The sequence below is a fragment of the Lissotriton helveticus genome (assembly GCF_964261635.1).
Source record: "Lissotriton helveticus chromosome 1_1 unlocalized genomic scaffold, aLisHel1.1 SUPER_1_unloc_18, whole genome shotgun sequence".
Lineage (NCBI taxonomy): Eukaryota > Metazoa > Chordata > Amphibia > Caudata > Salamandridae > Lissotriton > Lissotriton helveticus.
In genome coordinates, this window is record NW_027611657.1 from 282238 (window position 1) to 294602 (window position 12365).

Genomic DNA, 12365 nt, shown 5'->3' on the forward strand with positions numbered 1-12365 from the left:
AATTTCGGCAATATGACCATTTTTATCAATGCCACCCTCCCAGTAATGGATAGTGGCAGTTTAGACCATATATCTACTTTCGTCTCCAACCAGTCCATGGCCCTCCCAAAGTTTAAATTCCATATGTTCTGCGGATCATGGCTTAGGGACACTCCCAAGTATTTTACTTCGTCTGCTTCCCAGCGCAGCGGATATTCCGAAACCACCTCAGGAGTACCATCTGTAAGCGGGAATATTACAGATTTCTTCCAGTTGATGGCAATACCAGAGATACCGCCAAAGTTAATGAATTCACGGAGCACAGGATCCAAGTTTTCGGATACATGGAGAACAATAGGCTTCTGGAGCTGAAGCCAATCCCCCGGGCCGTGTGGTGCTGCCAAATTCTGGTCGCAAGTGGTTCCATTGCGATAGCAAACAAAAGGGGGGAAAGGGGACAGCCCTGCCTTGTTCCCCTGCATCAAGGGCACACTTGATTGATGCATTGGTTATTAATTTATTTGGATGAGATCATTGGCATTGGCCTTGGTCTTGTATTGATCTGGTAAATGTTGCAATAGGGTTTGTAGTTGGTCATTGTGAGCCCTATCATACCTAGAAAGTAATGCTTGTGTGTTGGCTATCCGCCAGTGATTAGCTGCTTGAGCAGCAACTCGTTTGCCGGAAGCATCTAATAATTTATACTTCTTGTCCGGAGGTTGTGCCTCACCAGAGGTCTGAGAATTAGCCCGTTTTCTAGCATTAGGTACCACCAGGGAATCTTACGGGAGTTGACTTTTGATGTAGGCGGGATCATTGAGAGGAGGTTTATATTTTTTGTCAATTCTCAGATTAAGAATTCTAGCCCTAACAGGGTCTTTAAATATGTCAGGGACATGTTTAATGACCCCTTTTAACATTGGCAGGGTTTGTACAGTCTTTAGTGACTGCTCAAAAGTGTCTGAATGCATTGAAACACCATGGTATGTAGCAGCCCTATTTACCAGCTTACTAAAACCAATATTGTCATCTGGGGGAGATGGCTTCCTGGGGTATGCCTGGGGATCAGGGAGGTCTGCAGGGTCGACCGGGTCATCCTAATCGTCCCAGTCGTACTGTGGTACGTCTGTTGTTATCAGGGTCTGTAAAAGGGTCATTGTTGCCTCTCCCATCCCCTAAATCATCATCGACCTGTGGTAATGGTGAGTTTGGTGGAAGTATAGGACAGTGTGGAGGAGAGATAGGATTGGTAGGAAGAACAGGAGAAGAGGGTTGTATAGGTTAAGTAGCACCGTTTTTTTACTTAACAGGCACTACAGGAATGCCTGGTGTATCCAGTTTCCTCTTCTTGTGTGGAACAGTAGACACATGTCTGGTTTCGGGTCTATGTGGAGTGTTTTTTTATTTGGATTGATAGGATCCGGTCGAAAAAGTTCTTCCTCTTCGGTAGACGCTTTCGGTGCCAATCTTTTCGGGTCCAAGCGAGGTTTGGATTTCTGCTCCAGAGCCTTGGAAGGTATTTTTGGATCCTTCTGCTTTGATGTGGAGGCGGAAATCTTTTTCAGTTCCAAATGTGTTGATTTCGGATCAGATGCCTTTTCTTTCGGCGTAGGGGTGGTCGACTACAGATGAAAAAACAGATGAAAAAAAATGAAATAACGGGCCGAATGGCAAGTTATTTATAAAATAGAGATTTTCATTGCTGTTGTATTCGTGGCTTTTTCAGAACGCGAGAACCACACTGGATTTCCGCTCTGAGACTGGCGTCCTGATTGACTACAACAGTGGGGCATGGAGCAAATTCCATATTAAAAGTACATTGTCGCCCCTCGTGTTTAAATGTTCAATCATTCCGTTTGGGGCCAGATAGTGATTCATATTGTTTCTGTATTTGTGGCTTTTTACAGAACGCGAGAATTATTTTCGCACCGCTCGCGACTGACTTTACACCCATGTTAGGAGAAGAGGTTTCCATGCAAGCTTTTCAGTAATTATTGGCACGCTCAGCCCGAACATAAGTAAGATTTCAACTTGCCATTCAGCCTGTTTTTTCATTTTTTTCATCTATTGTTTCACCTGTAGTCAAGCCCGGAGTTAAAACTCCCTTTTTCCTCCACAGCCACGGTTCCAAACCTCGAGCCCCAATACAACCCTGTCTCGCCGACAGCCCTAAACTACAGCTGGATTAAAACACTTTTCCCACACCCCTCCAATTCGATTGAGGTAATTTCTCATTTAGGGCGGGTGGCTTGGACTGAGGCTTTTAGAACAGACCGACAAGCACGGACAGAGGGGCAGTTACTAAACCTTGTTTGTATAATCGTTGTCCACAGATGCACACGTCTTCTTTTTTGATCGACTGAAACCATATCTGAAATAAGGTAGGAGGCGTCTAGGCGTGGCCTGATGCTTTTTCGTTTCTTTGAATTTGTACATAATCTTAAGGATCTCCCTTGTATCCTCCTCCAGGTTTCTTCTGGTCCTGATGAGAACCGGAGAAAGGGTCCGGTTAGAAACGCGTCAACCTTTTTTGTTGTGGCCTGCGTTTTAATATAGTTGCATTCTCCCAGAAATTTTCATTGTCAAAATATAATTAAAATTTGTACAGGCAAAGGGATTTTGTTAAATTACTTTCAGGTCTGCCACACATCTTACGCTTAAATCCAAGTTAAGATTGCCCTTATTCATCCCGCAGGCCCTATATATATTTTATAGGGATGCCGGAAGCATCTAATAATTTATACTTCTTGTCCGGAGGTTGTGCCTCACCAGAGGTCTGAGAATTAGCCCGTTTTCTAGCATTAGGTACCACCAGGGAATCTTACGGGAGTTGACTTTTGATGTAGGCGGGATCATTGAGAGGAGGTTTATATTTTTTGTCAATTCTCAGATTAAGAATTCTAGCCCTAACAGGGTCTTTAAATATGTCAGGGACATGTTTAATGACCCCTTTTAACATTGGCAGGGTTTGTACAGTCTTTAGTGACTGCTCAAAAGTGTCTGAATGCATTGAAACACCATGGTATGTAGCTGCCCTATTTACCAGCTTACTAAAACCAATATTGTCATCTGGGGGAGATGGCTTCCTGGGGTATGCCTGGGGATCAGGGAGGTCTGCAGGGTCGACCGGGTCATCCTAATCGTCCCAGTCGTACTGTGGTACGTCTGTTGTTATCAGGGTCTTTAAAAGGGTCATTGTTGCCTCTCCCATCCCCTAAATCATCATCGACCTGTGGTAATGGTGAGTTTGGTGGAAGTATAGGACAGTGTGGAGGAGAGATACGATTGGTAGGAAGAACAGGAGAAGAGGGTTGTATAGGTTAAGTAGCACCGTTTTTTTACTTAACAGGCACTACAGGAATGCCTGGTGTATCCAGTTTCCTCTTCTTGTGTGGAACAGTAGACACATGTCTGGTTTCGGGTCTATGTGGAGTGTTTTTTTATTTGGATTGATAGGATCCGGTCGAAAAAGTTCTTCCTCTTCGGTAGACGCTTTCGGTGCCGATCTTTTCGGGTCCAAGCGAGGTTTGGATTTCTGCTCCAGAGCCTTGGAAGGTATTTTTGGATCCTTCTGCTTTGATGTGGAGGCGGAAATCTTTTTCAGTTCCAAATGTGTTGATTTCGGATCAGATGCCTTTTCTTTCGGCGTAGGGGTGGTCGACTACAGATGAAAAAACAGATGAAAAAAATGAAATAACGGGCCGAATGGCAAGTTATTTATGAAATAGAGATTTTCATTGCTGTTGTATTCGTGGCTTTTTCAGAACGCGAGAACCACACTGGATTTCCGCTCTGAGACTGGCGTCCTGATTGACTACAACAGTGGGGCATGGAGCAAATTCCATATTAAAAGTACATTGTCGCCCCTCGTGTTTAAATGTTCAATCATTCCGTTTGGGGCCAGATAGTGATTCATATTGTTTCTGTATTTGTGGCTTTTTACAGAACGCGAGAATTATTTTCGCACCGCTCGCGACTGACTTTACACCCATGTTAGGAGAAGAGGTTTCCATGCAAGCTTTTCAGTAATTATTGGCACGCTCAGCCCGAACATAAGTAAGATTTCAACTTGCCATTCAGCCTGTTTTTTCATTTTTTTCATCTATTGTTTCACCTGTAGTCAAGCCCGGAGTTAAAACTCCCTTTTTCCTCCACAGCCACGGTTCCAAACCTCGAGCCCCAATACAACCCTGTCTCGCCGACAGTCCTAAACTACAGCTGGATTAAAACACTTTTCCCACACCCCTCCAATTCGATTGAGGTAATTTCTCGTTTAGGGCGGGTGGCTTGGACTGAGGCTTTTAGAACAGACCGACAAGCACGGACAGAGGGGCAGTTACTAAACCTTGTTTGTATAATCGTTGTCCACAGATGCACACGTCTTCTTTTTTGATCGACTGAAACCATATCTGAAATAAGGTAGGAGGCGTCTAGGCATGGCCTGATGCTTTTTTCGTTTCTTTGAATTTGTACATAATCTTAAGGATCTCCCTTGTATCCTCCTCCAGGTTTCTTCTGGTCCTGATGAGAACCGGAGAAAGGGTTCGGTTAGAAACGCGTCAACCTTTTTTGTTGTGGCCTGCGTTTTAATATAGTTGCATTCTCCCAGAAATTTTCATTGTCAAAATATAATTAAAATTTGTACAGGCAAAGGGATTTTGTTAAATTACTTTCAGGTCTGCCACACATCTTACGCTTAAATCCAAGTTAAGATTGCCCTTATTCATCCCGCAGGCCCTATATATATTTTTTATGTTATTCTCACTTTAAGCTTTGGCACTATTTACCTTGGAGTATGTCTGTGTGTGTTTGTAGGCAAGTGTGAATTGTATCAGGTTTTGAGTCAGGTAACGAATGTGAAGGAGGGTGTTTATATTGGATTTCATTGTTCTGTCATTTGTGTGTCTACGTCGGTTCTTTCTTTTCACAATTAATGTCTTGTCACACATATCTAATATATTATCTTGGATGTTGTTTTTTTTGAAAATCTGAAAATAAAAAATAAATTTGACGGATTTATTCCATCGCAGGACTATAAATTGATGATTCTAGTCTGTTGACCAATTGTTTCAAGTTTATTCCTGGGCATTGTAAGTGCAGAGCTGCCATTAAGAATATATGGTGCTGGGAGCTTGTCATTACGAACTCCACAGCACCATAATGGCTACACTGAAGACTGGGAAGTTTGGTATCAAACTTCTCAGCACATTAAACCACACTGATGCCAATGTGGTATTTAATGTAAAAGGCACAACAGAAGGCATCTTAGAGATGCCCCCTGAAACTCGACCAACTCCTAGTGACCTGACTGAGTGGCTACTTAGGCTGCCACCACCAGACATGTCTGTGGACCCCTGGGTCGAGAGCTTGCTGCTCTCGGGGGCCTGAAACAATGCACATCCTGGGAAGAGGTGCCAAGCTTCCTCCCCCAGGATAGGTAGGGTTCACGAAGGGGAAGCTTCAAAGGCATGCCACCTTTATGAGACTCTCCAGACCATTTGCCACATTTGGCAATGGGTCCCCAGTAGTTCTACACCCCACTTTGGGTGGGAGAACCAGCGGGAAAAACAAGTGCGGAAGAGAGGTGTGCCCACCTCTGCCAACTCCACCCCTAAGGTGGGGAGGCGAGGTGAAGCACAACCTCGAGGCCCCACCATCCTGAGGATGGGGGGACCCAGCCAAACTGGGACAGGCTCCTGCCCCCTCCCACTGGAAAGTGACAGAATAAGGGGTGTACCCACCCCAGGGAAGGGACCCATTGGTCTCTGCCCTTTACCTACCTGTAAATCCCCTAAATTTAGTATTTAGTGGCAGCCTGAACCTTCCTTCCTCAGATCCAGCAACAACAAGAAATGAAAAGAAGGATGAGAAGCCATGCCGAGCTAACAAGAGGACAAAGCCCACTGACTTGGCCCCAGCCCTACAGGCCTGTCTCCCCTTGAACCTGCTCCTGCGAAACCCTGGCCTTTCCAGCAGCCAGCACCCTCACAAACCCCAGAGGACCTGCCTGCCTTCACTTTCTCCTGTGAACACCGGACGTGTTTAAACTGCAGCTTCTGGTGTCAGCCAGAAACCGAGAATCCATCCCACTCCACACCCACCGAACCCGACCCAAGCTCGAGTGGAAAACCACCACAAGGAGGTCGCCCCGGCAATCCTGACCCGAGATCCGGCGACCCATGACTTGCCTCAAGCCTCCAGAAGACATCTGTAGCCTCAATCCAGAGGATTCCCCCTACCGTGACCGGAGCGGGTAAGAAAATCCGATGTCCAAAGGCACCCCTACATCTGATGCCCCATGGCCTTGTGTGCCCAACCCAGCGGTGCCTAACCAACTTTCAAGATCCCAACTTACCAGTCGAAGTGGTGGTCGCTCCTGGAAGATCCTTGTCCACAGCCTGCAGTGTTTCTTTGTCCCGGAGAATCCCCATTGAAATCAACAGGGCACCCGACCTCAAAACAGCCACTGGGCCCGGCCGCCCTAGTGCCGCTGAGGGTGCACCTTTGGTCCCCAACTTGCCCTGAGCTATACCCTCGGAGCTTTGCTCCCACAATCCTGTGGCCTGCTTGCCAGCCGCCATCAAACGAAGCCCCCTATCCTCCATAGGATAACATTGGGTCTCAACACTCTGCACCCGGCCGTCCTAGTGCTGCTGAGGGTGCAACAACAGTGCATCACTGACCCTGGGAGACCCCCGGAGTCTAACCCAGAACCTTAACTACCACAGTCAATTACTTACCTGAGAACCGTTAACCTGTTTTCCCTCCATAGGATAACATGGACACTTTTTCTCCAAAATGTTTCGAAGTGTGGAGTTTTGAAATCTAAAAATATTTTTTTTAATTGTACAAATAACCAAAACGTGTTTACTTACCTGTTTCAAGGGAATGTCCCAGTGCTGAATCTAGGTATCCAAAGCGATACAAAAGGGGATAATGGACGAAGCGTTTGAGCAAATCAAATACTCACCCCCAGTCAACGGATCTGGGTTTAATCCATCGCCATTCTTTAGTTCACTCCGCCACCCCAGTTCAGACATGGCCAAATGCAAATCAATCTGACCCTGTGCATCATGGGAACAGTCCAGCCCGAACTGCCAAGCCATGTCTTCCCTGGACCGGAAACAATTATCCTGGGACCGGTTTCGGGTTCATAACCCTCATCAGCCAGGCTATCTTGAATCCAGTGGCAAAGTGAGCAAGGGATTCACGTCTGAGCATACCCAGCCAACTTAGGGTGAACAACGCGATACAAAAGGGGATGATGGCCGAAGCGTTTGAGCAAACCAAACACTCACCCCCAGTCAACTGATATGGCTGCAATCCATCACCATTCTTTAGCTCACTTCGCTACCCCAGTTCAGACATGACCATATGCAAATCAGTCTGACCCTGTGCCTCATGGGAACAGTCCAGCCCGAACTGCCAAGCCATGTCTTCCCTGGACCGGAAACAAGTATCCTGAGACCGGTTTCGGGTTCATAACCCTCATCAGCAAGGCTATCTTGAATCAAGAGGCAAAGTGAGCAAGGGACTCACGTCTGAGCATACCCTGCCAACTTAGGGCAAACAAAGCGATACAAAAGGGGATGATGGACGGAATCTAGGTATCCAGCACTGAGTTAGAAAAGTAACACGAAAAGTAACTTAGCTGCAATTTATTGTAGAAGCCCATTCATTTCAATGTTGTTAGAAGGGGCGATCTCAGGGGGGGGGACAGAATGTGTACCTGACCACCCTGTGATCCACCTCTCCTAGGAACACTGCCAAGCATTGGCGGGGGACCCTTCAGAGAAAGGATCTCGAATCTAGGGTCGCATGCGCTGAGTTAGCACGACTCGACAAAGGGACACCACACCGTGAGTTCTGAAGAACGTATTCTTTATCTTAGCAATGTATCAGGATCTTCATGATCCGCAAGGTTCGTATTTACAAACAGAGCACGGGTTCAAAGAGTCTCAGCAAGGATAGGGGTAGCGGGACAGTCTTAAGGTTCAGGGTCACTGCAGGTGCGTATCCGGCGCACGGCTCTCAATCCTCGAGCCGGGGGATACGATATGATCTTGGGTCCAGCCGGACCAGAAGAATAGGCTCTTGAGCCGCGACCAAGTCAGCAGGGCTCGTGCAAGGATGTCGGAGTTCTTACGATCTTCGGGGAGCCGCGATCCAATCAGCAGGGCTCAGGTGTTCTCAAGGTTGCAAGGGAGCCGCGACCATGTCAGCAGGGCTCAGTTGGTTCAGGCAGAAGTCCTTCTCTGCCAGGTGGGAGCCGCAACGATGTCAGCAGGGCTCACCAAGGTTCCGAGGTTCAGGTCGTTTCTTCTCGATGTTCCGTCGAGCCGCGACCATGTCAGCAGGGCTCTCTTAGGTCCAGGATTCCATCTGCCTGATAGTCCCAGAGCACCCCTTGTTATAGGTCTGCTCCTCTTTGATGTCCGGAGTCTTCGCAGGCAGGGGTCTTGGCACCTGGGGGTTGCTTATCGGGGTTTCCTGCCACGCGGCCCTTCGATCCTTTCAAGTTGGGCCTGGAGGGATCCCAGACACGCAGCAGGCGTGGAGCCAGCCCTCAGGGAGGCCGGAGGGGTGATTGAAACCCATTTCTCGAGGGGAGGTCGGAGGTGTGATCGAAATTGCTCCTCTCGCTCTTGCTCACGGGCGAGCCTTTTACCCCCGAGCTGGGCATGGTGCGTCTAGGGCCGAGGTCGCGCTGGGGCCGGGGGCGGCCATCTTAGGAGCTGGGGAATGGTCACCGGAGGCCTTTGTGGCCGATGGGGTTTGGGTGCATCTGGTACCAGGAAGATGGGGCTGAGGACGTCAGTGATCTGTGCGGGATCGGGTTGCAAGGGCTCGTCGTCGGCGACGGGTTCTTCTCCTGGGAAGAGGTCGTTGGGCTCGGCTCGGCCGCCCCTGTCTTCGTCGACGGGGGTGTGGCTGGGCGGTTCGACCTCGACTTCCCCGAGGGGGGGCAGTCGGGCAGACATGGATCGTGTGGTGGCGCACACCCATTCAGGTAGGCCCATCATCCCTAGATGGGTTTTGCGTTCGACTTGTCCCCATGGGGAACTTTCTAGGTCGTTGCCTAGGAGACAGTCCACAGGCTGGGAGGTTCGGACAGCCACTCGTAATTTGCCGGTCACTCCCCCCACTCGAACAGTACCAAGGCCATCTTACACAAGCTCTCTGATTTGTTGGAGGAGATGACGGGGCAAAAGACATTGGGGATGATTTGGTCCTCTTTAACTAGATGACAGAGGACACCGGTGATGCTCGCCCCAGTGTCGCGAAGGGCCTCCACTCGGTGGCCATTAACCGTCACTAGTTGCCGGTACTTCTTGGTGTTGGCGGGTAAGGGGGCTCCGGGAACCATATCTCAATCTCCTAGGGAGACTAAGGCCATGGCAGCGGGTTCCCACTCTTCGGTGTCCTCAACTTCTTACCCCAGGGCTACGGTGGCCATCTGTCGGGCTGGGGGAACTGTCGTGGTGGGTCGCTGGGCCAGGGGACACTGGGGGTCACTGGCGTAGTCAAAAGTCAAAAAAAGTCAAAAAGTTTTTATTTTGTTTCGGTACTCTTTCGAGGACCACAAAATTATCTAAAAGAAAATACATTTGATTTTACGTACAACTTAATAAATTTTTAGTGTAATTTTCAAAAATTTAAAAATCTTATAACAAACATATTCATTTGGTGGCTTAACGCATACAGAAATAAAATCCCTTGCATTGACAATCCTGCAAGACCGATATATGGGCTCTAAGCATGATAACCTAGCATTGACAACTTTTTTATTTGGACATATAAAGAGCAGATGCTCTAAATTCTGTTTGCCCCCCTGACACAGGTTACATTGCGAGGTGCTGTTTTGTCTCCAGGAAGAGGTAAAGGATAATAAGGGGAGTATACCCAGACGTAGCATCATGATCGTGCGCCTTGCACCATGGGTAAGAGTATATTCCAGATATAGCGGTCTTTGCTTATATTCTTGGGAGTCAGCATAAGTCTTGTACATAGATAATTTAGTACAGTGGAAGTGATCAAGCTCGTAACTCAGTTTGGGAGCAAAGTTTTTTAAAAATAGTTTGAGTTGTGCGCGTGTCCAAGATAATAACATTTCTGCGCTAATTTTTGCTAGACGAAAAGCCTCTCCCAAGTTTTTAAGAAATGTAGAGTTAGTAGTATCCTTACCAAAAGTCTCGATTTTTAGCAAATGTCGCAGGGTACCCTCTTTGGAATGGAGAAGGTTATATGCCCACCTAATGAGGCTTGCTACTGATGTCGCATATGCGCTTGTGATCGTACATTCCAATCTTAGTGCCTGTACTGGTGTCGAATTGGAAACTTTCAGTAACTTTTTTAATATTTTGCCTTCATTTAAGTCCATATAACTCCATTGTTTTAGGGGAATATGTTCAGAGGCGTAAGATAGAACCGGGGGGATTTTGGCTCTATAAATTTTTATTAGTGCTGAAAAATGCCTGCTTCTAGTAGTCGTATACAGGCGTGACATGGCCCCGGCATGTAGATCACTTTTCCTTTTTAAATGGTTAATTTGTTTGCTGTTGCTCATATTATGCGAAAAAATTCTACCAAGATAGGTATATTCCTTTGTCTGTTCCAAAATCTCTCCTCCCAATTTCCATTGGTACTTCACATCTTTTTTCTTGTTTGAAAATGCAACTACTTTAGTTTTACTTATATTTGGAGTTAAGAAATGTTCTTTCGAGTAGTTGTATAAGATATCTAAAAGACTTTGAAGTCCAAAAGGTGTCAGGTCGAACATGACTATATCGTCCGCATACAGCAAAGCGTGTATGCGCTGAGCGGCCATTTTCAGTGGAGTGCATAGCCCTTGTTGTAGATGCGATGGTAGGTCACTCAAATAGAGAGAAAATAAAATCGGGGCCAAAAGACATCCTTGCTTTAGGCCATTGGATGTTTGTATAATCTTTGTCAGGCCCCTGTCACTCCCCATTTGGACTCGGCACCAGGTATTACTATGTAGGTTCACAATTAGTTGCAATAGTGGTTCAGGGATACCCATTTTTCTCAATTGTATCCATAGTGTCGGCCTATCCACCCTGTCAAAGGCAGTAGAGTAGTCTATAAAAGCTGCATATATTGGTTGAGATTTTCCAGTTACGTATTTGTCTAGTAAAAATTGAAGGGTAGCTATATTGTCCGTAACTGAATGGTTCGGTCGGAACCCAGCCTGAAACATGGGAATTAGTCCCTTCGAAAATGCCCAAGATTTCAACCGGTCAAGTATTTCTGCAGCAAAGATCTTACCGCCAGCATCCATTAGAGCGATTTGTCTATAATTTCCAGCTATACTCCTTTTTCCTTTTTTTGTATATTGGAATTATTGTGCTTCCTTTCCACGAGTTTGGAATATTCCCGGAGTCAAATATATAATTGAATAATGGCGCGAGCATCTGGCCCCATGCCTTTTGGTCAGCTTGATAAACCTTGATAGGGATCTGATCAGGGCCGGATGCGCCCGTACTTCTTGCCTTTTTGATATTCAGGGCGATTGACACAGCCGAGGTCTTGGTGAGTTTTATATCTTTGGTTACCATTTCTTGTTCAGTGTCCTTTCTCACCATTACTTTCGGGTTGGGTTTGTATAGATCATTTAGAAATATACCCCAGTCTTCTTCTGAGACAGGGATTGCTTCTAACTTCTTTTTAGTTCCCGTCATCTTTGCTATCAAAGACCAATATTTTCGTTGATTGCATTGTTTTGCTGCTAGTTGGATATCAATCCAATTTCGGTCCTGTTTCAACTTTTCCTGTTTAGCCCTTTGTCTTCGAATTTGATTCTTTAGTCTGTTTATTTTGACTTTATTTACTGACGAGTAACTCAAGTACTGAGCGCGAATCAACCTATTGAGTTTTTTTATAGTTGTTTGATTGCAATTTTTGTTCTTGCTGGCACTTTTCCTTTGTGTTAGTCTGTCCTGTTTTGATTTACTTTGTATTGCGTGTTTAAGTTCGTTCAAAACAGTTTCATAATTCTTTATGGGATCATCAGAGTAAGTGGCAGTTAACAATTGAGTTTGTGTTATTAAAACATTCAAATAATCCAAATTTTCCGCACCCCAATAGATCCGACGCTGGGCTGTGTTTACTTCCATTTTGGGTTTATAGAATATTGGTTCATTCTGGAAAGTAGTTTGTGGCGTCCAGAGTGTTGTTAAACGTAGGAGTGCATGATCACTTTCCTCTTTAAATTTAATAGACAGTTGGGTAATTTGTTCTTTTACTTCATTCCCACATATGAAGTAATCAAGAATAGAAGGAACTCCATTTCCCTGCCTAGTAAATGAAGCTGGCTTATCTCCATTGATGTTTCCATTTAATATTGTCCCATTTATACTTAGAAGGAA